The sequence below is a fragment of the Pseudopodoces humilis genome, chromosome 7 (genome assembly GCF_049639895.1).
Source record: "Pseudopodoces humilis isolate 2021_Gansu_Grassland_sample_001 chromosome 7, ASM4963989v1, whole genome shotgun sequence".
Taxonomy (NCBI): domain Eukaryota; kingdom Metazoa; phylum Chordata; class Aves; order Passeriformes; family Paridae; genus Pseudopodoces; species Pseudopodoces humilis.
In genome coordinates this window covers 23,227,660-23,251,899 of record NC_142206.1, presented here as the reverse complement: position 1 = coordinate 23,251,899, position 24,240 = coordinate 23,227,660, and the positions used below count along the sequence as shown (strand labels likewise).

Below are 24,240 nucleotides of genomic sequence, written 5' to 3'. Positions count from 1 at the left end.
AGGGTACTGTCTCCTGGGTAATACATCTAACTTTGTATCAAATTAAGGAGAGAAAAAAAATTATATTTTTGTCTCTCACCAAAAATACGTATGTTTTATGTGCAAGCTGATAAGTCTAAGTGTGGCACTGCTGTGCATCTCTCTTTTTCATTCGATGAAAGGGCTATGAAGCTGGGTGGGATATTTCTTTGAACCCTGAGGTTAGATGCCTGGGCCTGAAAAATGTGGTTCAAGAAAACATGATTAGAAAGGTTCCTGGGGAATTTTCTAGTTCTTGTGAATCCTATCAGTATGCTGCCTTCCTATACGACACCCTGAAAAGTTACCCTGAGCTCCTAATAGGCTTACATTAAAAATGAAGCTCCCACAGTCACTGTAAAATGACATGCCTGCATGACTAAGTAGCATTATTCTAATGATAAAGCTGTGCAAACCAAGTGTTCCTCATAATTTGCATAAATACATAAATAAAACAATCAAAATCTTAATGTTGTTTTCCACATTGCAGAGCACAATCTTGATTTGTAGCTATTTCGTCTGGCTCAAGTTTGGTTGCTTTTGTTATTCAAGATTGCTAGGCGGACTCAGCAGCAAAAGGATATGGGCAAAAGTTAGTTCTGTAGTTCTTTTTTGACCTGGAGAAAAACAGGACCTGACATCTGATGGAGAATATTCATCTTAAAGAAAAGTTTTTTAATGCACAAAATCCTCAATGAGTGTAAGGCAGTGCAGCCCCTCTGCAGCCAATGCTCATTTGTGCCATCTGAGACTACAGAGCACTTTTCTCCCATGCTGTAGCTCCCCACCTCCTGTCATGAAGGCTGCGTTGCTACAAGCATCAGTTGAGAGCCCAGGAGATTTTGGATGCCTCAGTATGTTTAAAATCCAGTTTAATCTTAGAATGTAGATGGAGGATAAACACAAAGCTTTGTTTGATTCTTTTAAAATCTCTGGGGACTGTGTAATTCCACCAACATTTGAACAATACTAATCTGTAGAAAATAATCGGGGAGGGGGGGGAGGAGAAACTCACCTTAATTCCTCCACTTCTGAGCATTGTGTTGAGAACGAGGCTTAAAGTCAGAGGCATGCATCCAATTTATTTGAATTTCAATTACACTGTGTCTTTCCCATCTCAAATCTGACAAAGCTGAGGGCATGTGAGGAGCAATGTTTCACACAAAAAAGAGTTTCATACGAAATACTCATATCTTCACAAATACATGAGTGACCCTGAGGAATTCTAAATAACTAGAGCTTATTTAGCTCATGGAGAAAGAAAGTCAGCAATTCTGCTCAGATATGGTGTGTATTTTTCTTCAGCCTCCAAAAATGCACCCACTTTAATAAGATCTTTGCTCCTCACTCTAACAGAAAGAACATTTTTGTTACCTCTTGAATATGCAGCTATTACACACTCTGTATCCCACTCCCCTCTTAAAAGCAATGTTAGTTCTATGTCTCAATGAAATTATAAAATCAATCTGTCTGTCCTAACAAGCAAAGAGAATAATGGAAGCTCTTTGCTTTCAAACTAATTTGCACTAGCAAAGCCAACTATTCCTTTCTCTGATGTCTTAATTAAATGTATGCATCCAATTTCACTCTAGAAAAACGTGGAATGTGGCAGTGGGACATGAGCATATTTTATTTTACATAGGCACATATGACTTAGAAAGTAGAATTTACATGCTACCAGCATTAGTGGCATATGTTCCTGCTAACAATAATTCCAGCCCTTTTCTGGAATATTCAGCCATATTCAAACACAGTTTTTTATAGAGGACCCTGCCCAGACACATTGTTTTGGGCTGTGATGAATTGTAGTCTAATTTTGTGGCTAAAAACAATGTTGATACCTTAACCACTTTAACAAATCCATATGTGACAGAACTGAGCTGCACATATTGTCTATCACTGGCAGGCTTCCATAATCATCTCCCTTAAAGACAAGATTTCTCAAAATGAGACAGAAAATAAATTTTGTCAGATGCTTACTACCTTTGAACAGAGTAATGCTGTTTATCTGCACCATGCTGTTTATTCCAACATGAATAAAGTTATGTTATACCCAGTGTCTGAACATAAAATGTTTCCCATTGCAAGACTTTATGAATGGTTTTAATCTCATTACTAAATAATTCAACCCCAGCTAGAGAGACATTTAGAGAACGGCCCCAGTGAAAAGTCTTTGTAGTCTTCTGCAGAATTACATCTATTAGTTTCCCTTACTTGAAATTGTGATTACAGTTCTGTGGAGTAAGGAGCAGATGCTTCTGTCCCAGCAAGACCCTGCTCAACCTTAAGAACATGGTAATGTACACTGATTTATAGACAGATCAAAATGTGCTACATGAGATCACCTGACCACTAGCTCACAGCATGAAATAAATATAACAGAATTTAAAGGATACTATTTTCTGCCTATAAGAAAACTATGTAAATCAGTCATCCCAAATGAAAATGGGAGGAGGAAAGAAAAGAAAAAAAATCTCTAAGTACATGTGAATTATTAAACGAATTATTATATGAATATATTACTATATATTCATGTTAAATTAATATATGCCGGAACAGTTTGCAAACCAGAGAACCTGCCATAAAACCCTCTTCATTTGTAACCTTTTCCTGGTTTCTCCAGTCACTGCAATTACGGGGGAGAAAACCATGCTTAATATACTAATTAATATATTCGTATAATATAGTAACTAATAATAGATATTAGTATTAGTATAATATATATTAGCTCATATATTATATTATATTATATTACATACTTCTGTAGTGCACACAACACTGTCTTGTTAGCATTTTTGAGATTATGGCCTTAGGCATGCAGGATCACCACTTCCAACAGCTTTTGTGGAGTGTTCTCTTCTTCAAGACATTTGGTGACAACGGGCTCGTTGCAGTGGAAGCTGGAAGTGTTGCTGGAGCCAGGGAGGCCTCCCTTATCCCTTTGCTAGGGGCAGTCAGTATTCACCAGGCATACACCCATTTTCAGAATTTGCTCATTAAGACCACTTCATGCCTGAATTCAGAGACTAAAAGCTAGTACAAACTTATTAGAAGTTCTCCATGAACTGCTGCAACAATTGAATGCTACTTGAGGGCTTATATAGATGTATACTTCTAAAAATAAAGAACAGAGTTAAATGAAGAGCAGAAGAGATATGAATTCTGTTCATTTAGAAACAAAGTGTTGAACACAGCTACTAAATGAACCTGCTTAATGCAGCTAAGTAATGCAGATGCCTAGAAAATATATTAGCAGACACCCCTATCACTGACTACTTTCTGCAAGTTCACAATGTCATCCTCCCTTTGCCAAGCCAGAAGTTGCTGTATAAAACAGCATCTAAATGAAATACTCTATAAGAAATGTCATTAATAGCTTTTAAATATGAAATGCGTGGGAAACATCTGAGTTGATTCTCATGTTGAGAAGTGGGGAGAGAAAGAGAGTGGGGTAGGAATCAAAAAGAGTTTTAAGCACTGCTGTATTTCTTCAGGGATTCCAGCTGCATTCACTCTAAGAAAATTTACAGCACTTGGAAGCTCTTCCAGTATCCAATATTGCTGTCAGAAATAATCTGAAGAAGATTTAATGAAGCTGCTGTGGCAATCAAGGTCTACAGAAAGCAATTCATTCTGGTTGTGAAGACCAAGATAAAAATCCAGTTTAGGAATATATACAAACTTTCATATGGTAAACATAAAATTTATCAATATTTTGAGACAGAGGAGATAATGCCACTAACTTTCATGTGTATTTTTAGAACAATTAACCATAAAATCTCAAATGCCTAATTTTGGGGATGTATTGGTTTAGATTTCCTAAACTTCATGGGTCAAGAAGTTGGAACATTTTATCAAGTCCACATCTTCTGATAGTGTTTTGTATTTCTGGTCCCAGAAGAATCAAGCTTGGCAGTTTTTAGGTGCAAGTGAAGTCATTGTGATGGTTGTTGTCACAGAAGACAGAAGCAGGGGACCACATACCTCAAAACTAAAATCAATCCAGATTTGTTTTGCAAGTTTGAGCAAGAGGTCTACCTCTTTTTCTGAATGGGTTATTCAGTTTCAACTACATTTTTTGCAAGATTCTGAAAAAAAAAAAAATTAATATCCTCCAAAGAGCCTGGTTTTTGAACTGGTTCCCCAAAACCAAATGTTTTTTAATTCCCTCGGCTTTTTGTTTGATATAGGAGAATAGAAGTGTGACTCAGTAGTTATATCCTAGGCAAATGAAAATAGGATTTTACCTAGGTGTTTTTAAACTACCAAATCAAAGCAAGTAGTCAGCAAAATGCAGCACACAGTAAATGAAAGAGTTTTCTCATTTGCCAATTAATAGGAAGACTGAATGGTGAGAGCATTTTCAGGTTATCTAGCAATATTTGTAACTATTTAAAGCACAAAAGAAAGGCAGGTGAAGCATGCTTGGGACAGAGGTTATAAAAATTACAGCTGTATTAAAGTTCTTCATCCAATTAAGCACATCAACTGGTGCTGCAAATTTCATCTGAAAAAGTTAGCTCACTTAATATAAAGGGATCAAAAGGAATTTAATTGTAAAGCAGTTCTCCACCTGCCCTCTCCACCCCCCTCACCAAAATGACCTCTCTGCAAGACTGAACAGCCTTGTCTACATTTCTTAGCTGCTGTTTCAGCTCAGAAGGAATGAGCTTTCTCTCTCACTTCTGACACACCCCTAGCAGGATTCAGAAAAGATCCAGATTAAATCAACCCAAGCAGACACAAAGTGCAAACAAAACACTGCACCAGCCTTAGTTCCATAAAGAAGTATACTCCAGGATCTGCCCTCCCAAACATCTGCCCTAAATAGTTTTGTCAGAAACAGCTTAATGTTGCACATTGCCCAAAACCAAAAAAAAAAAAAAAAATCCTTCAAAAACTTGTTCTGTTTGACCTCCTTGAATAATCTCTTGTACTACCTGCTGCCTCTTGCAAAATTATTTGGCCTATCTTGCATTGGTCACTTAGCGTTTTCTCCTTGTGGTATTTTTGATAAAGACTTCCTCCCTCAGTCTTGGAAATGAATTAATAAACTGTGACAAAGTTCCATTCCTAATCTATTAAATCCTTCCTTCCTTTTCAGGGACTTATATACAGGCAGCAACTCTATTCTGTCTGGAGTTTAACACTTATACATACTCTCCAAGAGATTTTTCCCATACAGTTCTTTAATGCACTACTCAAATATTTTATTTCCAGCATCAGTTTTAATTCGGATTGACAATAACAATCTTTCCTGAGTTCTTTGACCTTTCCCTCCAGGACCTTATCCCAGTTATCCCCAAGGCAATACAAGGGACAGGCCATTACAGAGCTGGGACAAAGTGCTTCGTTAGAGTTCAGTGCCTGAATCAGCAGTATGCCAGCTTAACGAGCTGACACAAATTATTGTGCCTTTCTGGAAACAAGTGGCCTTCTTGTCTCAGGAGACCAATGTGAAGTGACAGATTGAGGCAGTACTGGCATTTCCATCACTGCAATTCCCAGGGCTTGAGCCTAAGGACAAGGGTACCACTTATCTAAACAATGTGCAGCATCAGTACATAAAGCCATGCAAAATTTTGCCAATTCATAGTAATAAGATAACACTTTGACTCTTTTTGAGCCATGAGTTAAAGTAACTGAAGGAAGCTGTAAAATGAAATCATGTTTGTTACATCAGTTTTTACATGAGGCTCTGTGTCTTCTCGCACAGGCCTGGAATCATGAATAAAGCCGGGGAAAAAAAGAGCAGAAAACAGAGAAGGAAATTCAGCCTTTTTCCTCATTTCCACTCCTGCTTGCCTTAATCTCATCCTTTCCAGGTACTTTGGCACGTATCTTAGTCCAAGTAGAACAATGGTAACAGAGAAAGAGATGTGTTTGTGGGCTAACAGTCCAGTCTTTGGTCATTTCAAGCCAGTGTCAGTATCTAACGCTTCCTGACCTACAAGATGCAGAACATCTGCTACTACATCCTGTGGGTACCCCAGGGAGCACAAACTGTTGTAGTATCAGGCCTAATATGTAAAATAAATCTACTGCAGTGTGAGAGCAATGGGAGATATCAATGAGCTGCAGGTATTCAGGTTGTCTTGAGGGACAAATGGGCAAGAATCAGTCTCCTCACGACAAAATCTCTATTTAAGGCGAAGAAACTTTGCATACAAGTAGGAAAACCTCAGTTTAATCTACTTTGGGTTTAAGCCAGCGTGCCTCCACTAGTAGACAGAACTCAGGAGAAATGGAAAGAAGGAATAGAAGGAAAATGTGTCAAATCAAGACCTTTATTTTTAACATTACCTTTCAATTAATTGTTTTTAAGGTTATTTTTCCAGTACCCCATTCTTCCCACGTTACTTCACAAAGAGCAACACAAAACACCAGAACACAGAGGTTTTGCCAGACAGCTTGCTGTGCCCAGGCAGAAGGCATTTGGCATCACAGTGTAACAAAAAGACCACCCCAGCAGAAAAAAATCCCTATAGTCACAAACATCAGTCAGATAAGGTGGAGCACTCTTGCTGCAGAGAAACAGACATTAATGACAGCTTTGAGTAATGTCTCTGTGCCTTCCAAAAGGACAGTCCCTGCTGTACCATGCTCACACCCTGGGAGTATCTTCAGTATCTTGCCCTCCTCACTTCTGGTCATTTGGTGAGATATGAGCAAGGAGGCTGCTGATCCACTGAGCAATGGACAACTGAACAATTTTTATTCATCATCTCCCTCTTTAGCCATTTCAGCCTTTTCAGCTCTCAATAGGTGCTGCCAGCAGACAAGAAGGCAATTTAAAAAGCTTCAGTCTGTCTTGGATAAATACAGAAAAATAATGCTACGTTTTAGTAGTCCAGTCAGAATTCAACTCCCAGCAAAAATGTATTTCACTGCAGTCTACTGCAGCTCTTTCTGACACTGCAAAGCCTACAGAAAATGGCCCCTGTCCTCCTGGTGTACTCCAGCCCTCCAAGGACCCAGTGCTGACAGGTACCGCTGCATGATTTTTGTTCTGTACTGAGTGCAGAATTAGTCTTTGGTATTTGCTAAATAACAATTATTCTGTTCTGTTCTGCTTGGTCCCGGCTGCCTCCAAGGTGGAGGTTCCCCAGCACTTCTCTCAAAGCATGAGACAGTAGTTCTTCATTTAAAATTATGTTTGTCTCAGTCTGTTGAGCATGGTTTTTACTGTACTGTGAGCCTACATAATACCTGGCAGAATAGGGAAACAGAACTGTTTATTCTGTCTGACACACAACAAGAAATTCAAAGTGTGCTAATCAGAATGCCTGTTGAAACGTGGGAAACCAGAGCTGTACTTGATTTCAGTTCAGACTTTCCTCATACCTGTGACCCTACAAAGCTGTGGTTCAGCTGTGTTCCACTACACAAAGAAAGGATTTACTGACACTGAACAACTGAGTATTCAGTGTCTGCACATCACCTGGTTTTAAATAACCCAGCTAGGGTATCAGGAGCAGCCTCCCTCTGTTAGCCTGGCACTCTACCCAGACGCCCTGCACTGAGCTCAGCAGGCAGAGCTCAGCTCAGCTCCACTCAGGGAGGGCTAACACAGCTCTGCTGCTCTTTCTGGACCAGCACAGGCAGTTCTGCTTGGCCTCTCGTGAGCTGCATCAATGCACCCAATGTGGTTCATCCACTGAGTTTGGTGCAGAATGGAATTAATCAGGCATAGCTGAAGCTATACGGTTATACTGGTCCAGGATTAGCATCGCAAGAGAAAGTGAGGAAAGCTAAAGTTTCATAATGCTGGTGAGAAAGTGTTTCCATTAAATGCTTCATGAAAATCCTCTGATTTTCAGAGTTTTTTTGTGGGTATTGTTTCATTGTTGGGTTTTTTGTCGTTTTTTATTTATATATGCATCTTGAAAGCATTTCAAAGTAATCTAAACACTTCTGACCTTTTTGAAAATGAAGAATTCTCTTTTGTTTACAGTGATTGCTTTAAAACTGAAGCAGTTAAAGGTTAAATGAAATATTTTGCTTCAGCTGATACTTTGCTTTAGATTTTTTTTATTCAAAAACTTCAAACAAGTCTCAGTTTGATACAGGAATATCTGATACAGGAATATCTGCAATCTCTGACTTTCTCATCCTATCCTATTCAAACCAGTTCTGCTTGTCAAGAAAGAAATCAGATGCTGAGAGTTTGCTGAATCACTGTGCTGTGTAGAAGGATCCATGAAGGATCCAGAAGGATCAGACAGAGGGTGAACTGCAGCAAGAGTTCTGAGGCTCTGAGGCAATTGCAATTGCTGGTTCAAGGGAAAATTGCCCAGGCTTAAAGTGTCATAAGGATTGAAAAGTAGGTGGTTGGGTGAAAAACTGCAAGGAAGGAAAGGAGTGAATACATATCGGGGAGGGGGTGGGTAGGTGTTGAAACTGGGGAGGAATACATGAAAGTTCAGGCTGAAACTCCATGTCATTGCCCAAGGTAAGAGCAATTCCAGCCTGTGCACTCGTTCAGAAAGGAAGACATTATACCACACTACAGTGCTTGACATGCTGCAGGATTACGTCTTGATTTAACTTATTTCCTAGTCAATGATGTTCAAAGAGAACATGTCTTACAAGAAAGACTTCATAAATCCAAATATTATGGTTAGAAACTTCCTTCAACCTTCAGTAAATTTAGCACTGGCTAAGAAGTTGCCAAATTGATAGCCCTGAGAAATGAAGCCCTAAATTTGTCAAAGAGGAAGATATGCCAGAGATGGTGTAATTTCAGACCTTCTGCGTTTCTCTGAAGGTCCTGATGGAGGATATTTAAGGCTGAAGAAGGAATTCAAGGTCTCTATCTTCACAGTATCTGTGAACAAATGATCTCTTAGAAATTCTACTTTCTTCTGCTAGAAGTTGAACAGAATTGTCACCACTGTAGCACTCACAGAGCTGCAATGAAGGTTGTGGGGAATAGGTGGCCCTGCTCTGGCATCAAACCACAGAGTTGCTGCCTTCAATCCAGTAATAGATTTTTAAGTCAAATTGCAGAATATGAGACATGCTCCTGCAAACTGCAGATCATCAGTGCATTAAATGAATGGAAATTCTTCCTCTACCTTGCCCTATTTTCTGAGCCCTCAAGGAAATTTTTGGTGACACCCATACTCTGCAGCATTGAAGAGATTATAGCTCTCTTTTTAAGGTGGAAGTAGCATATACAATGAGATCAGCAGAGCTCACACAAGCCCTCTGGCCAGCTAAGGGTCACTGAGGGGCACAGGCAGAAGAGATGTGTGTCCTCTCTGCCCTTGAGAGGTACAAAACAGTTTTTTGCATGAACAGCTAATGCTACTCACAACTGATAGCAGCCTTTTGGAGAGTTCTCTTCTGTTTTTCCCTCCTCAGTGTTTCTCAGATTGGTAGTGTTCCATTATAAAATATTTACTAATTTCAAGTTCTTGATCATCTAGATACCGTTCCTCTTTTATTTACATTTAGGAACACCTCTCAACTTGCTTACTCCCAGTTGTAGCCTGACCAATGGCAAAAGTTGCAGAAGTCAGTGCCTGATTTTTACTGGGCCTCATACAAATCTCTGCCTGCAATACCTTCTAGATACTTCCATTCTGAGAAGGGTGCCCTGGAAATACATCCTAAAACCAGGCTCTTTACATCCAATGAAATTCTGCATTAATCTTGCTGTGCCTTGTTTCCTCAGATAAACAGAGGAACACTATCTCACTTCTACAGATAGAATTTATGAAAATAAATATCCCATTTTTTAAAATGATTTTGATTCTGTAGTGATCAGAGAATGGAAGATGAACCTAGCCTAAATTGAATCTAGCCTTGATTTCCTATCTCTTCCCTTCTCACTTTCTTACAACATTTTATTCTTTACTTATGGTGGCAACACTGACATAAAAATCCATCACAGTGTGCTACTGGGGTCCAAACACCTGTAAGAAGTAGGAGTTTGAGCAGTAAATATCTTGCTAATACAGCTTTAGGAAAGCACTTTCCTCTGCAAACAGGTAATGACAGGCATTGGCTGTGATGAAGACAGCAAAGTTTGAGGAGAGCAGCTGCAAAAAAACCAGCTTTTAGATTCCACTTCCTTCATCTTTCACTTATATCACACATATATATATATAAAACTTGTATTTTCTAGGAGTACCTTAAAAGAAAACATGTGACAGATGAAAATAAAAGCTTTGAGATACCTGAAATTTGACTTCCAGAGCTCTTCTATGATCTATGAGGGCAAAGAATCTCACACCAACGTTTCAGCTGCAACTGGCCATCTTGAACTTGGTAACAAGGCTTCATGAAAGCTCAAGTCCTCCTCCCTTCAAGACTTTCAGATTCTGCTTCTGAGATCCATAAATTTCATATGCAAGCCATCATTGGTTAGGAATTTCTCCCCCTTATAGTTCACCTGGTAGGAAAAAGGGGATCTTACAGCAGAACCATTAGTAGAACCACCGATGACCAAAGTTATTTGCTACACCCTTTATTTCTCATCCCTACAGTAAACCTTTTATGCATGTGTGCCACCACAGCTTCAAATCACACAGTATGAAGTGGACATATCTCTTTGATAATTTATTATATTTAGGAAGAATTTCCACTTCTTAGCTAAATGCCATCATTAAGAATTTTTTTCAGATTATCCTGCAGTTCCATGAGGCTTTTATCTTCTAAGTGTTTTTTTTTGCCACAATAAGCTAAGTTCTCCCATTGGAGCACAGAACCTGTCTTTCCTATTGGAACAAAACAATCTGATACTGTGAAATGATTCTGTCATTGAATGACTGCACAGTCACAGGGGAATTATAAGCAGTCATTAAGATGCTAAACCAAGAAAAAGATATCAAGAAGAATTCACACTAGTATGGATTTTTTACACAGTATTTGAAATAGATCTTACTGCTTAATCCCAGTTAAGCATACCACTATATTGCCAGAGAGTATATTTTTTTCTACTTTTGGACTTTCTACCGTTTCTGTGATTTGGTTAGATTCTCTTCTGTAAAGCCATGCTGGCTAAGGTCAGTGCTTTTATAAGAGATCTTGGCAGGGAATGGGGAAGTCAAAAGTCAACGAGGTACAAATGATGACAGCATATCTGATCACAGCATTCTTTCTCTGTTTCTTATTTCTGAAGCAACGACACCCAAGAACATTATTCATTTAAACACTTTACTAAGGTCTTATGTCGTTGAAGACCCCATGATGTACCCCAAGATTTGAAGACTTGCATTTTTCCACACAGAGCTGTTATAATCATATAGGCTGAGAATTCTAAGCAGTAACTATGCAGGAAGTTTTAATCATGGTTTTTATTTAAATTTTTGTGATACTGCTATACTCCTGTATAATCTGGCTGTACTTTCCAACTGCTGTATTTTGGTGACTACAGAAGCAATCTCTCTCGGGCTGTTGCTGAAGAACTCTATTTATAATATTTAGGTAACTCTACTTGCCTTCCAAACCATGATTCTCAAGTGCCTCACTATCTTTGGTGCATTTTCCCCTTCATATTACTGCAATGATTAGGGAGCTATCATTATGCAGATATATAAATGAGGACCTGAGGTACAGAAAATAATGGTTCATCTGTAGTCGCACAGAGAGCTTGAATCAATATGCTTTATTTCCTAGAAAAACACCTCAACAATTCTTCACTGATTCAGTAATAGTCCACTAAGGATTTACTGACAAAGCTTGCAGCTAAAGTACTTGCATTCTGTTTCCAGTGGTAGGGAACTTGGAAGTCTCTGCTGCAGTGACTTCTGTGTGTAACAGCCCAGCATGTCACGTGTGCTGAAGAATTTTCATTTCTTCCCCAAATTGTTCAGGTTTCCCAGCATTTGAAAATATGACCGTAATACCTGGTTACTCTTGGGCAGAAACAAGTAATAGCACTGGAAGTTCTTTCAGAAAAGCTCAGGCTCAGAATGGACAGACAAATTTAGTTTACTCTATTGCTTGCTCTGGGCTTGGAGTCCAAATTTCAGAGAGGAACAAGCAGCCGTAACCCTCCTACTAGAAAGCTCTAACTCAGATCACTGATTATAACAAGAGGAGGCAGTATGAACTCTTTTCCAGGCTCTAGAGTTGAGCATTAGGGTGATTCAACAGATACTTTCCAAGTCTGAGCAGCCACAAGTAGACTCAGGACACAGCTGAGCCCAGGCTGTGCAGTGGAGTGGAGCAGACTAGATTTGTTAGGCCAGGAGCATCGTGCTTTCCCTGTGCCATGCTGCCTTTAAGTCCCTTGTCTTGAACATACCACTGTCTCCATCACAATGAAACAGAAATGAAATTAATGCATTCATCCTAAACGGATTTACATAATTTGTTTTAGACATAGTATGTCATCTCCAGATGAAGGGAATAATGTAGAGAATACATTGTCTATTCTTCTTCCCTGACAAAAGAGCCAAACTAGAAATACAAAAGGAAGAGTAGACAGAGCAAACTGGAGCATACAAGTGAAAGAGACTTATCTAATAGTCTCTTCATTATTCTGAAAGCAAGCATCTAGTGCAGGCTTCTGGCACAAGCTGGATACCTGCTGAGAGTGGGCATGTTGAATTATTCATGATTTTTGGTTATAAATAATGCACTGCCTGCATATATCTAATTTAAATAGACTCATAAAGCCCAGTGGATTAGTGACTGCATGCTGCCTAAAAGTAACAGATCAACCAGCCAAAGTCTCTTGGCTATTACCTGCTCTCAGCAAGGCTCTTCTGGAGGATAACATTTTAAAGAACTTTTTTCTGATCTTTTTGTTGATGCAGGGATAATATTCTGTATGTAAGAGCTTAAGAAACTCAAATAGGAGTGCTGCACTCTACCAGGACACCATCTGTTTGGTAGTGCTCTTGCATAATTTTGTTGTTTGGCTATCTCATAATGATGGTACTGTTCTAACAGTTAAGGAGACTTTGCATCTCATACCGCAGACAGAGTAAAAGGGTTGGCAGTCCTAACAAGAAAGGACAACTGTACCTTGTGACAGTGGTTCTTAAGCATCATTTAAGCAATGAAAAGAAAGAATGCACTCAAACTTTACATGCTACATTGCTGAGGAGTACAGTGTGATGTGCAGTGCCAGCTGCAGGTTGAGTTTTGAGTGGTGGCAGCCTGAGGCAAGGGGTCATGAACTGGTGCTGACCCTTTGCACAACAATGGGGACCTGTGGCCCAGCCAGATAGAAGGGAAGTTTCCCTATCAGTGCTTCCTAAAAATGTACAGACCATATCTCTCACTTCTCCATACTTGAATTTTGTCCATCAGTACTCACCTCCTGAGTCTTCACTGTGACTGGCAGGTGTAATGGGACTGTGCTGGCCTGAGAACCCTCCTGTTCTCTAGATAAGTCTCATAGCAGGCTAGGATCAAGGGAAGTTAGGGTGATTTTAATTTTGTGGTATCCCACAAGGAATGCGAGGAGGATTTGTACTTCTGAGATAACAAAGACTTTGTAGGCTGACTGCCAGTCTTACCAGCCTCTCTGGGAGGGGTTTTTAAATTCTGCCTGATGAAAAATGTCCTGTCTTACATGAGCTCCTTTTGTGATATCCTCAGAAGCGCTGTCTATCTGAGCTTATGAATGCCCAATGCAAGCTCTGTTCTGGGATGGACAATCACAAGTTTTAATACTCCATATTGCCCCCTGCCCTTCCCTCAGATCCACTCCCCCATTTCTAATATCCCAGCACTCAGATGCAGAACATTTTCACAGAGCACCCATTTTCACCCCTGCTTCTAAAAGGATGCAGCAAGTGCACATCTCATACATCCCTTCAACTAATAGACCAGGTCTTGATAAACACAGATCTTGCTCTTGGTTTGTAAATAGTGAATGCAGAACTATTTCTATATTCACCTTGGTGTTTTTCCTGTTAATCATAACAAGAATATTTTTATGAAATCAAAGTTCTGGTTTCCAAAAAATCAAATATGTTCAGACAAAAATCCTCAATATTCCCTCCCTCCACAAATGATTTTTTTTTTCTTATTAGCTTGAAGGATGAAGGAGAGGGGGAGAAAGGGAGAGGAAACACCATTTTAGCTTATTTTGCCACAATTTTTCTTTTACTCAATGATTTCAGAAAAAAATAGGACATTACAAGGAGTCATGATGTCTTATTAAGCATTACTGACATGGTGATTACACAGAAGCTTGAATATTCTTCTCTTAATCCATAAAGTTAAGTGCTCTTTAGTGGTTGCCATTTATTTTTTTTTCTTCATTTTTACATTTATGCATTCCCTGTTTATAAGATTAGAAATTAGAATTGTTAGCTAAGAGGTAAAAAAATATCCTGACCTGCATTAGGAAAAACATTGTCAGCAGGTTGAGGAAGGTGATCTCTCTGCCCAGTGCTGGTGAGGCCTCATCTGGAGGGCTGGCTCTCAGTTCTGGGTGCCCCAGCTCCCAGACATGGACTTTCAGGGGCAAGTCCAGGAAAGGGCCACTAAGACAGCTAAGGGACTGCAGCACCTCACATGAGGAAAGGCTGAGAGAGTTGGAACTCTTCAGCCTGAAGAGAACTTTTGGCAGAGGAAGGTACATAAATGTCCAAAAAGAGGTCTTAAAAATGGAATCATAGTTGTCTCAGAGGTGCCACAAGACAGAAGTAGAGGCAATGGATGCAAAATTATGCACATGGAATTCCATATGAACACAGAACAAGTTTTTTGCTGCAAAGGTGGTCAGACACTAAAACATTGCCTGTAAAGTCTCCATCCTCAGGGATGTTTGTAATCTTACTTCACACTGTCGTGAACAACCTGCTTCAGCTGACTCTTCTTGAGGGAGGGAGGTTGGACTAGGCATTCCCATGAGATTTGTAACAATCTCAACTATTCTTTGATTCTGTGAAAAGAGAGAATAGCTAATAAATACTTGAGGTGAGTAAAGGTGTTCTTTACCCATCTAACACTGAATTAGTGATTTAGAAATTTAAAGGAAAACCTCGGCTTTCAATTTAAAACAAAGCCAGAAAACAAAAGATTCTTTGTAAGTTAACCTATAAAATGAAGGCTAAGTCAATAGCCAGGTTGTTTATTTCCCATTTTCCACAGCACTGTAGTTAATGTCTCTTGCAGGTTCTAGAGGCTGCTGCTGGGGACAGAGAATGCTCTCTGGTCAGAAAGGCTACATATAGACTTGTGGCTAAAAGGACAGGCTCCACCAACTCTCCTGCCTCAATATCAGCTGAACAGGATTCCTGCCTCTGCAGCTTGACTTTTAGACCTGATTTCAGCTGTGCTGCAGGCCATACAGCCTTCACCTCAAGAGGCTTGGAGACCCAATAGGAAGTTCAGCATTCATCTTTGAAAGAGCTTTTTCATTTGCCAAGGAGCAGCAAAGCCTCTTCCTGTTCTTGTAGCAAATTGGAGACATGGGACAGTCAGTGTGCACACAACCACTGTGTCCATTAGTCCTACACACTCACAGCAATCTGCTCTTAGAGACACTGGGGCTTCAAGAGCATCAGGGATCTACTTTTCCCTGAAGAAAAAGGACGAGGTAAATCTTATCAGCAGTCAGTGGATTAATTTCTTATTGAATCACTATTAACTATGTCTGCTGCTTTTCTTTAGAGTCCAAGGGATTCTCAGCTGCTCTTCATCTGACTGGTCACACAGCACACCATGGCTTGGTGTTTAGGAGATGGACAGGAGAAAAATCTTGGTTTCTGAGCCTCCCCAAAGCCCAAGGTCATAATTATGCTGCATAATTCTGCTCCATTTCTGTTCTCAAAAAAGAATCCATAAAACCCATAAATAGTACACCCTAAAAGTAAAGCCATGTATCTTAATGGAAGAAGAAAAAAAAAATTAAAAAAAAATCAGTGCTGGCTTTAGGAAATGAACTATCCCACAGGAAGTTCAGAAACTGCCCTCCCCAAACAGAATAATCAAAGCCTCACAATGAGAAGTAAAAAAACCCACCTCCACAACAACTACTAATGGTGTGATGGTGCAAAGGAATGCTGAAAATCAAGGGTGAATTGAATTATTATTGTCAGGCTAGCCCTTCCTACTCCAACATTAACTGCTTTTAAACTTACACAACAGATGAGGTACTATAGGATAGCACAATGTACCATAGCCAATGCACCAAAGAAAATTACACAAATGGAAAATGATGTGGCAAATGAATAATTAAGCAGTAAAGCTTTACTTCAGTTCTGGGAAGGGTTTGAGGGGGAGAAATCACGCAAATTATTGTTTGCATCATAGTTGGACATTTGTTTGATAGCTGTTACCTATGATGCTTCAAATCTGATCCAGTGGAAAAATAAAGAAAATCTCTCATCATATCACATAGTTGTTATCTCACTTGACAGGTAGTTATTTTTCTCTTGATAGCTTTATATGTGGAGTTCTTCTCATCTTCCCCATCTACATTCTCACAGTCAAAATCTAAACCACTCAGAATGTTAACAGAAGTTGCAGGTTGCTGCTTGGTGCTTCTCAGAAATCTCAATGCAGTTTTCAGGCTTGGAGTTACTACTAAACTTGATTTCATGTTTTCTGATTCCCATTTGCTAATAAGAACTTCAACATTTGCACATGTCCACTAAACCCTGTATCCACTGTATCTAAGATAAAAATGAATCTTATAGAGTTTAGAAGTTAAGTCTGCACTTGGTATTTGGATTGGTATATCCAAAGGTTTATGCTGATAAGGCAAAATCTTCACATCTGGCTTGCCAGAGGGTGTGGGTTTTTTTTTGTTTTGTTTTTTGTTTTTGTTTTTGTTTTTGTTTTTTGGCATGTAGAGAGACACCACCATCCACTCCAGCACAGTGATTACACCATGATTTCTTTCTTCAGGAAAGAAATGTAAGTATTGAATATGGCTATTAGAGTTTATCTGCACGTTAGACTGGAGCACCAACCAGTTCACTCAGTCTCATTCACGTCCATTGCATGTTTTAGCCCATGTTCTGGAACACACCGCTTTCTCTTCTTGATGAAGTCATGCACACCCTTACTCAATCTGATCAAGAACTAGGAGGTATCAGGAAAGAAAGCCATGCACAGTTTGGAAGATATTTCCCAGAAGAGATATACCACATGCACTTCCTATGTCTAACATCCAGTCCACAGGAGAGCAGGTGGCACACTGAGAAAAGAGCTGACAGAAAATTTGAGTGGGAAGGAAAAGAAAATCTTGCCTGAGGCAAGATCATCATACCATCCTGCTGAAAACATTGTGTTGTCTCTGAAGCATTCCTCTCTGTATCCTGAGGGCAGCCAGTTCACAGATGACACCATTTTGGGATATCTCCTTTATAAAATGGAAAGTCTCCTCTACGGCTAATATGTGGAAAACTTGGAAGAAAAGGTTTTCTGATGGGCTCCTTCCACAGCCCTCCTAGACTCCAATAATTTTTGGTATAAATGGACACACAGATTCCCAGATGAACAAGTTTCTCTGGATACTCTTTATATAATTTGTAATATTTCATCATCTCAATACTGTAAAGCTGGCTTTACTTTAGCTTATTTATTCAAAACCAAACCTAAAAACAAAACAAACCAAAACCCATTAAACAAAGAAAACACAAACTCTTGTCTTTGAAATCTTTCAGATTTTCTCAGTGGAAATCTATTTTGTTAATCTCCATTGTTAGCATACAGAACATACATTCTCATTTTCCCAGAGGATTTCAGCACACTATGGTGAACTCATCCAGCTTTCAGGGTGTGAAATGTTTCTCTCACATAATGCTCTTCTCTTGCAGTTTTTCAGAAATACCTGAGCTCTTCCAAACCAGAGATTACCATCTTCATCAGCAAGTCACTTGTGGATGACCATAAGATAACAGAAATCAGTCTCCAGAAGAAGCTACAGGTGTCTAACTTACCACTCCTACCCGCCTCCACCCTCAGCAAAAAATCAGCACAACACAAACAATCCTTCAAAAGAAATCTTGCCAAAAGAATATATTGATCCTCTCCTCCCTTTCCTTTAGCCTCCAGTTTTCTGCCCTTATTAGAAATGGAGTTAGTTTACCCTATTCCTCACCCAGACTGCAAACATTAATAATACAGAATAAGATTCGCACTTGCCTGAAGCAATTTTATTTTCCACTAGCTGCCCACTAAATAGCAGTTGGAAGCTATTCCAGCAAATGGAGTGTTCCATGGCCTAGGGGGATGACACGCCACATTCTCCTTCACAGTCATTGCTTTACTTCCCCTGCAGATTATCTAAATTATCCACAATACAGCCTTCTTCATTATAGCTATAGGAATGAAGCAGGACTGTATGAAATTTTAACATTTCTACAGTGCATCACTAACCCCATCATCAGCTCAATATATTCATTAATATTTGGAATATTCAGAAGCAGAAGTTGGATAATTTTGCTGGTCCATTATAATGCTATTTTTGAGAAGAAAAAATATCCAATTTCTCCACAAACAAATTAACACAGAATTAAGGATATTTTTGCTGTATGAGATCTCTTCAGCAAAATTAAAAATTAAACACAAAACCCATTTTCAAATGTTTTCAACTGTGACAACTTATCTCTTCCTAGTGTTAAAGCAAAAGTCAACCTTTTGTGATTAAAATGTGTCTTTTCCTTCAAGATGTCTATTTGTTGTAGATGCAGTGTGAAGCCAGTACAAATTTATCTGAAGCATGAAACTCCAAAAATCTATTTTCTTCAATTTGCGACAATACCTAGGTTCACATCTGAAAGAAGCCTGCACAAGAGGGATGGAGTGCATCTGAACTGCAGGGAGGCCGAGTAGCAATACTTTAAACAAAAACCATGAGTGAGCTTTGAAACTAACGAGTGAGAAAAAGACCAAATGAATGCAAAGAACACTCTTTTCAGAACAGTGTTTCTTATTATGCAAATGCAAAAATTCTTTACTTTATGCGAATCATAAGACAAAGGATGAAAATCAAGTGAGAAACAGAAAGCAATTTCCACTAGGTATAATTAGAGGGCAACTACAAAGACATGACCTCCTTAGATCTGTGTATCAGATATGGATACCAGCACAGGCTCTGCAGCTGGAAGTCTTGTATTTAATCAAATTATTAAAGTATTAGAAGAAATCAAGAACAGAAAAAGTTATATAACCAAAAGGTTTGAATTGTTGTTTTGTTTTTTCTACAAACTCTTACCATAGGTTTTTTAGAACAAATAAGCAGCAGTGGAATAAGTGGAAAATGTCTAGGAATGAGGAAGCATTGAGTGAGTGGCTGAAAGATGGAAGGTGGAGGAGGTGTGATATGGATAATTGATCAGTATTGCAGTGGAGGGAAGTAATTAGTGGAAACTCTTGAGTTTGTGCTATTCATTTTATTAAATCTTAACCTTGAAAGCAGTGTTAGTGGTAAGGCAAGGAAGTTTGCCAGAGATAGAAAGAACATTCAAAGGAGTAAGGATGAGAAAGGACTGTGAAACCTGAAGGACCTCACAAAAGCATTCACCTGGCAGGTAGAAATAAGCATAAGGAAAGGAAAATGACTCCTAGTTTTATACATGGCCATTACCAGAGAAAGAACTGGAGGTCCCAGCAGTTGGTTCCACAAAGTAACGAGGGAGCACTCAATAATAGCAGTGAAAACAGTAAGGAAACATTTGGAATTTGCAAAAGAAGGATAAACAGAACAGGTCACTATGCCACCCTTTAAATCTACAATTCGTCTTACTGGACATAAATATATAAGAACGGTGAGTGTATGGCTGAAACCCTTGAAAATCATCTCTTATTAGAAAACAAAAAAATCTTCAGAAGGGGAAACAGGGATAAAAAAAATGTCAAAACAGTAACAAAAAAAGAGTGGCTTCCCTACGAGGGACAACAGATAGGCAAAATATTTCAGGTGGTGGCAGGGATTTAGGCAGAATATGGAGAGTGTGCAAAACCAGAAATGACATGGAAAGGCTGGACAGAGACAGATGGTCTTTTCAAGGAAGTCCAATAAATGAAACTACAGGGAACAACGTTCGAAGTAACGAGGAGGGCACAGGGTAGCATAAACCTGTAATATCTTGCTGGAGAAAGTTGTGAATACAAAAACGTTCATATGGGTTCAAGGAAAAAAAAGGGGAAAATATTTAGGGGATAGGTACATTTGGCTTTACCAGACGGACAAACTACAACAGAGCTGGAAAATCCCCAGTACTGAATAAAGCAGGAGGTTTAGAGAGATTGCACGCGTGTGTTAAGCTTTGTACATGCTTGCCCATTTTTACTCTTCCTCAGGTATTTGTATATGGCCACTTTTCATTTTTGTTGTCTTAGTGATTAGCTGCTTCACTTCAGAAAACTGATTTTGAACACCCTGACCCAAATATAAACCCCTCCCCTCCCTCTGCCCTGTAATACTTTCCCTAGAGGAAGTTGGACTCCCTTTTCCTACCCCATGCAATATCTATGCTTTCAATCTAGACTTGCCCTGAAACAAGCAAATTTCCATATTTCCAGTGTCTTTCCCTTTAAAAATACATCAGATTTACTTTAAATATAGCTCCCCCTACCAAGACAAAGCAAAACTCTTTCAGTATTTTTACCTTTATATTATATATATATATATACACACTCAATATGTCCTTTTTTTGCCTCACTGAAGTATCATGAGCTCTGCTATCCATCATTATAATTCCATTGAGGTGGGCAGTTAAATTAGTATAAAATTATTGCAAAAGAAGAAGGGAGTTTAGCCCATGCTATAGATGAATTACTTCATCCACCACAGTGAATTTATAATGCTACCTGCAGTTTAATAGTGAAGAGGAGAACAACTACACAGGTTATAAAGAGGGAATTAGAGGAAGCAGAACAGCTGCCCAAGCTGAAATTTAGCTGCAAACACCACAAATAAAGACCCTTGCTCTTGGGAAAACAGCATTATGTTCTTCTGTTCAGGACATTGACACTGTCAGGGTAGCTCTGTCAATTCTGTTGGATGACATTTTCTTTTACACATTAAAAAAAGAAAAAATTATATATAAATAATTTTACTCAAATTTCATCTAGAAATATAAGTTATTATTTTCTTAAAAGCTTTCCTTGTTGTTCAAAAACAGTGATAAAAGTGCAAGAGGAGGAGAGAAAAGTAAAAAGACTTCTAGGGACAAAAAGAATAACATAACCTTTGAAAATTTGCTAAAGCTTAAGATTTGTCTACTCAGACACTGCTTTCTACCTCCATTTAATTAGATTTTCATTTTCTTTTTACATCCTTTTCCTCTACAGATTCTGAGAAGTAATTATTTCAATATAAATTGATTTGAAGGAACAGTCCCATGTCTGAATTAAGCAGCTTATGGAAGTTTGTCTTGTTCCTGGTTAAACATTCCTGCTATGCAGCTGGGTAAGCTGTTTGCAGTAATAAAATCCAGATGAAATAATGGAACTGTGCTTGTGAGCCCAGGCTTGGTCTGGCTAAGGGGAACTTCTCAAATGTCTCTTATCAATGTCAGGGATTTAAAGAAAGCCTTCCCAAACAATCAAGCAGAGACAGAAACAAAGTATAAGCTCAGTTTCTTCCCTCCAGTGTACCTTTCATCAAAACAATATCAAATTTTACATGTTTATAAGGAGTATGTAACATAAACAGTTCTGCCTATTTTGTAATAGGCAGTTAACTTCACCAACATGTCTTCACGTTCCACATACAAAATGCCAGTGTAAAGACACCTTCAAATTGGCAGTTTTTGCTTTCAGCTATAAGTTCAGAGAACTTTAGCAAATCAGAAATAAAAATACTTAAAATAATAATTTTAATTTTTTTAAAAACAATTAAATCCACACCAAAAATCCCACAAGACAAAACAGTGGATATTTTTGAAGTGTTTGTTACGAACTTACCTTTTGCTTTGACTTTTCTTCTATTTTACCTTTTTACTTACAGCCAGGAAAGTAGACTAGGAAAAAAAAAGCATAAGAGCATAGTTGTTAATATATAATAACATTAGTTATTAAAGAAAATATAGGTAGGGGCTGGTAAACAGTGGGGAAAAAAAAATCCAAACCCAAACACAGAAAACAATGCCTGTCACACTTGTGAATTCTTATATTCTCTTTTAGTGATTCCTGCAAGTCAGTTTGCACAAGCCCTGCAGCAGCAGGCTCCTATCAGCCTCTCTCTTCTACCAACTGGAAATGGCTGCTCAGATTAGAAAATTCACAGCACATGGGGCACCCAACACTTCCATGAGCAACCTGTTCCAGTGTCTCAGTGTCCTCACAGAAAATAATTTCTTCTTTGTTGAAGGACGGAGAGGGACTTTTTACAAGGGCATTTAATGATAGGACATTAAATATACATAATGTGCACTCATGGAGACAGGATATTTTATTATTGAGGGAGGAATAAAATCTTTGCTCCATGGAGAACAAAATTAGAAAACACCGTTGCACCAACAAAACCCAGAAGCATTTTTTCTATAGCCCTGGTGGACACTCCACTAAGATGCTTACCAGACTTCAGCAAGAGTCTTCATTTTCTGGATGTCCCATGCCCTTAAATTGAAAGAACTAATGAGATTCCAATGGTATCTCACAAACTCAGCTCTTCTAATCATGATTTCTGGGATTCTGATATTCTTGCTTTTTCTCTTTCCTGAAAATTAGCATTCTACAGTCTGGCAGCCCATGTCCACTTAACAGTGCAGTTCTTCCAGATGCTTTTTAGAAGAGACTGCACAATCCTCAAAATCCTGGACTTGGGGGCTTACTTCTCACTGGTTAGAAATGATGTGACAGCTTGGAGAATACTCTCAGTGAGGCTTCTAAAATAATCATGCTTCACACATGAACACCACACACAATATAATCAGCTGTGGAAAGACACGGTCAGATGGAAGCATCTTTCAAAATCTTTACCTCTTTTAGTCACTCTGTTCATTCCTTCAGGTCCTCCCTCATTTTCCTTTGCAAGCCTCCTCATTCCTCATAAATACCTATTATTAAAGTTACTGATATGTAAAGTTTCAGCCCACTTAGTTACCTTTTCTCCTACCCCTAGCAAAAGCCAGTTGATACCTTTGTTTGGTTGCAGCCCACCTAAAATCCTAACTATTCCATATAGGCTGCAGCTAGCTTGCTAGCCAAGGGCAGGGAAGCAGACTCTGCATTTCAAACTAGCACCACGCCATCCAGCAGGGAGAAATGTCCAGACAGAATCCAGGATACGGTGTCATTTATAAATCAAATCAACATTCACAAATGGAGTTTGCAGGCTCATAATATGGCCATCCAGTGTTTCAGCCTAATTTCTTAACCAGCCATCTGAGACGTACAAACTGACCATTAAACAATTCCAAAAATAGGGCAGGATAAATCCCATATCTGTCACATTAAAGCACTGTGCAAAGAAAGGCATTTATGACACACAAGAGGCTATTTCCTTGATCTTTTGAAAGCCTCACCTATTCTCACTACTTTATACCTTCTTCTGAGCTGCATTTGAAAATGGACAGTTCTAAGCACAAAAAACTGATTATTTAAACACTGTTCCTACTGTTGCCTGTACTTGACTTTCCTCAGGGAAAGGTCTGGCAGGATTCCAAAACAACTGCCAGGAAAGCCACAATCACACTACAAAAAGACTTTCAGATAGATTCCTCCTGAGCCAAATTTCTCTTCAATTTCAGCTGTACCTTCACCTTCCTCTGGAATTGTGGACTTGTGCCACTGACTTGGAAAAATCTTCTGCTCAAAAGACCTTGAATAATCAGGTCATCACAATTGCTCTCTAAAGACTTTATTTATTTTTAAATTATCATGTATTTGGGTTAGATAGCAACAGCTAGATGAAAAATCCCAGAATCCCTAAATGTTTTGGGTTGGGAGGGACCTTTAAAACCTCAGCTAGTCCAAACCTCCTGCAAAAGGCAGGAACACCATCAGGTAAAGATCAGTGATAACCATTTATCAATACTTAGTGCTTGGGATCACCACACTACAACAGTCACAGTCTGCCATGGTTGAGCTCTGAGACCTGCAGCTTCTGCATAAGATTCAGCAGTTCTCAGTGTCAGAGAAGTGGAGTGGTGCACACAGTGTTTGCAGCCACACCGTGCTAGCATACAGAGTTACACCCTGGCTGATGGAAGTAAAGATATGATTGAAGTTACATATTTTTTCCAGAACAGCAGGAGTCAAATTTTTAAGATTAGATATCTTAAATTATACAAGAACTGGAAACTTAGATATTAACCATGAAGCACCACATTTCTGTGTCTTGCTCCTAGC

General features: G+C 38.9%; 1 long non-coding RNA gene across 1 annotated transcript in view; it reads right to left on the bottom strand.

Annotated features, from left to right (window-relative positions):
• Positions 1-24,240, bottom strand: part of LOC148183991 (uncharacterized) — a 56,239-nt gene that overhangs the window by 14,707 nt on the left and 17,292 nt on the right. Inside the window, exon 2 of the long non-coding RNA XR_015773016.1 lies at positions 21,853-21,908. This is a non-coding gene — a long non-coding RNA (uncharacterized LOC148183991). The remainder of the gene's footprint in view (positions 1-21,852; positions 21,909-24,240) is intronic.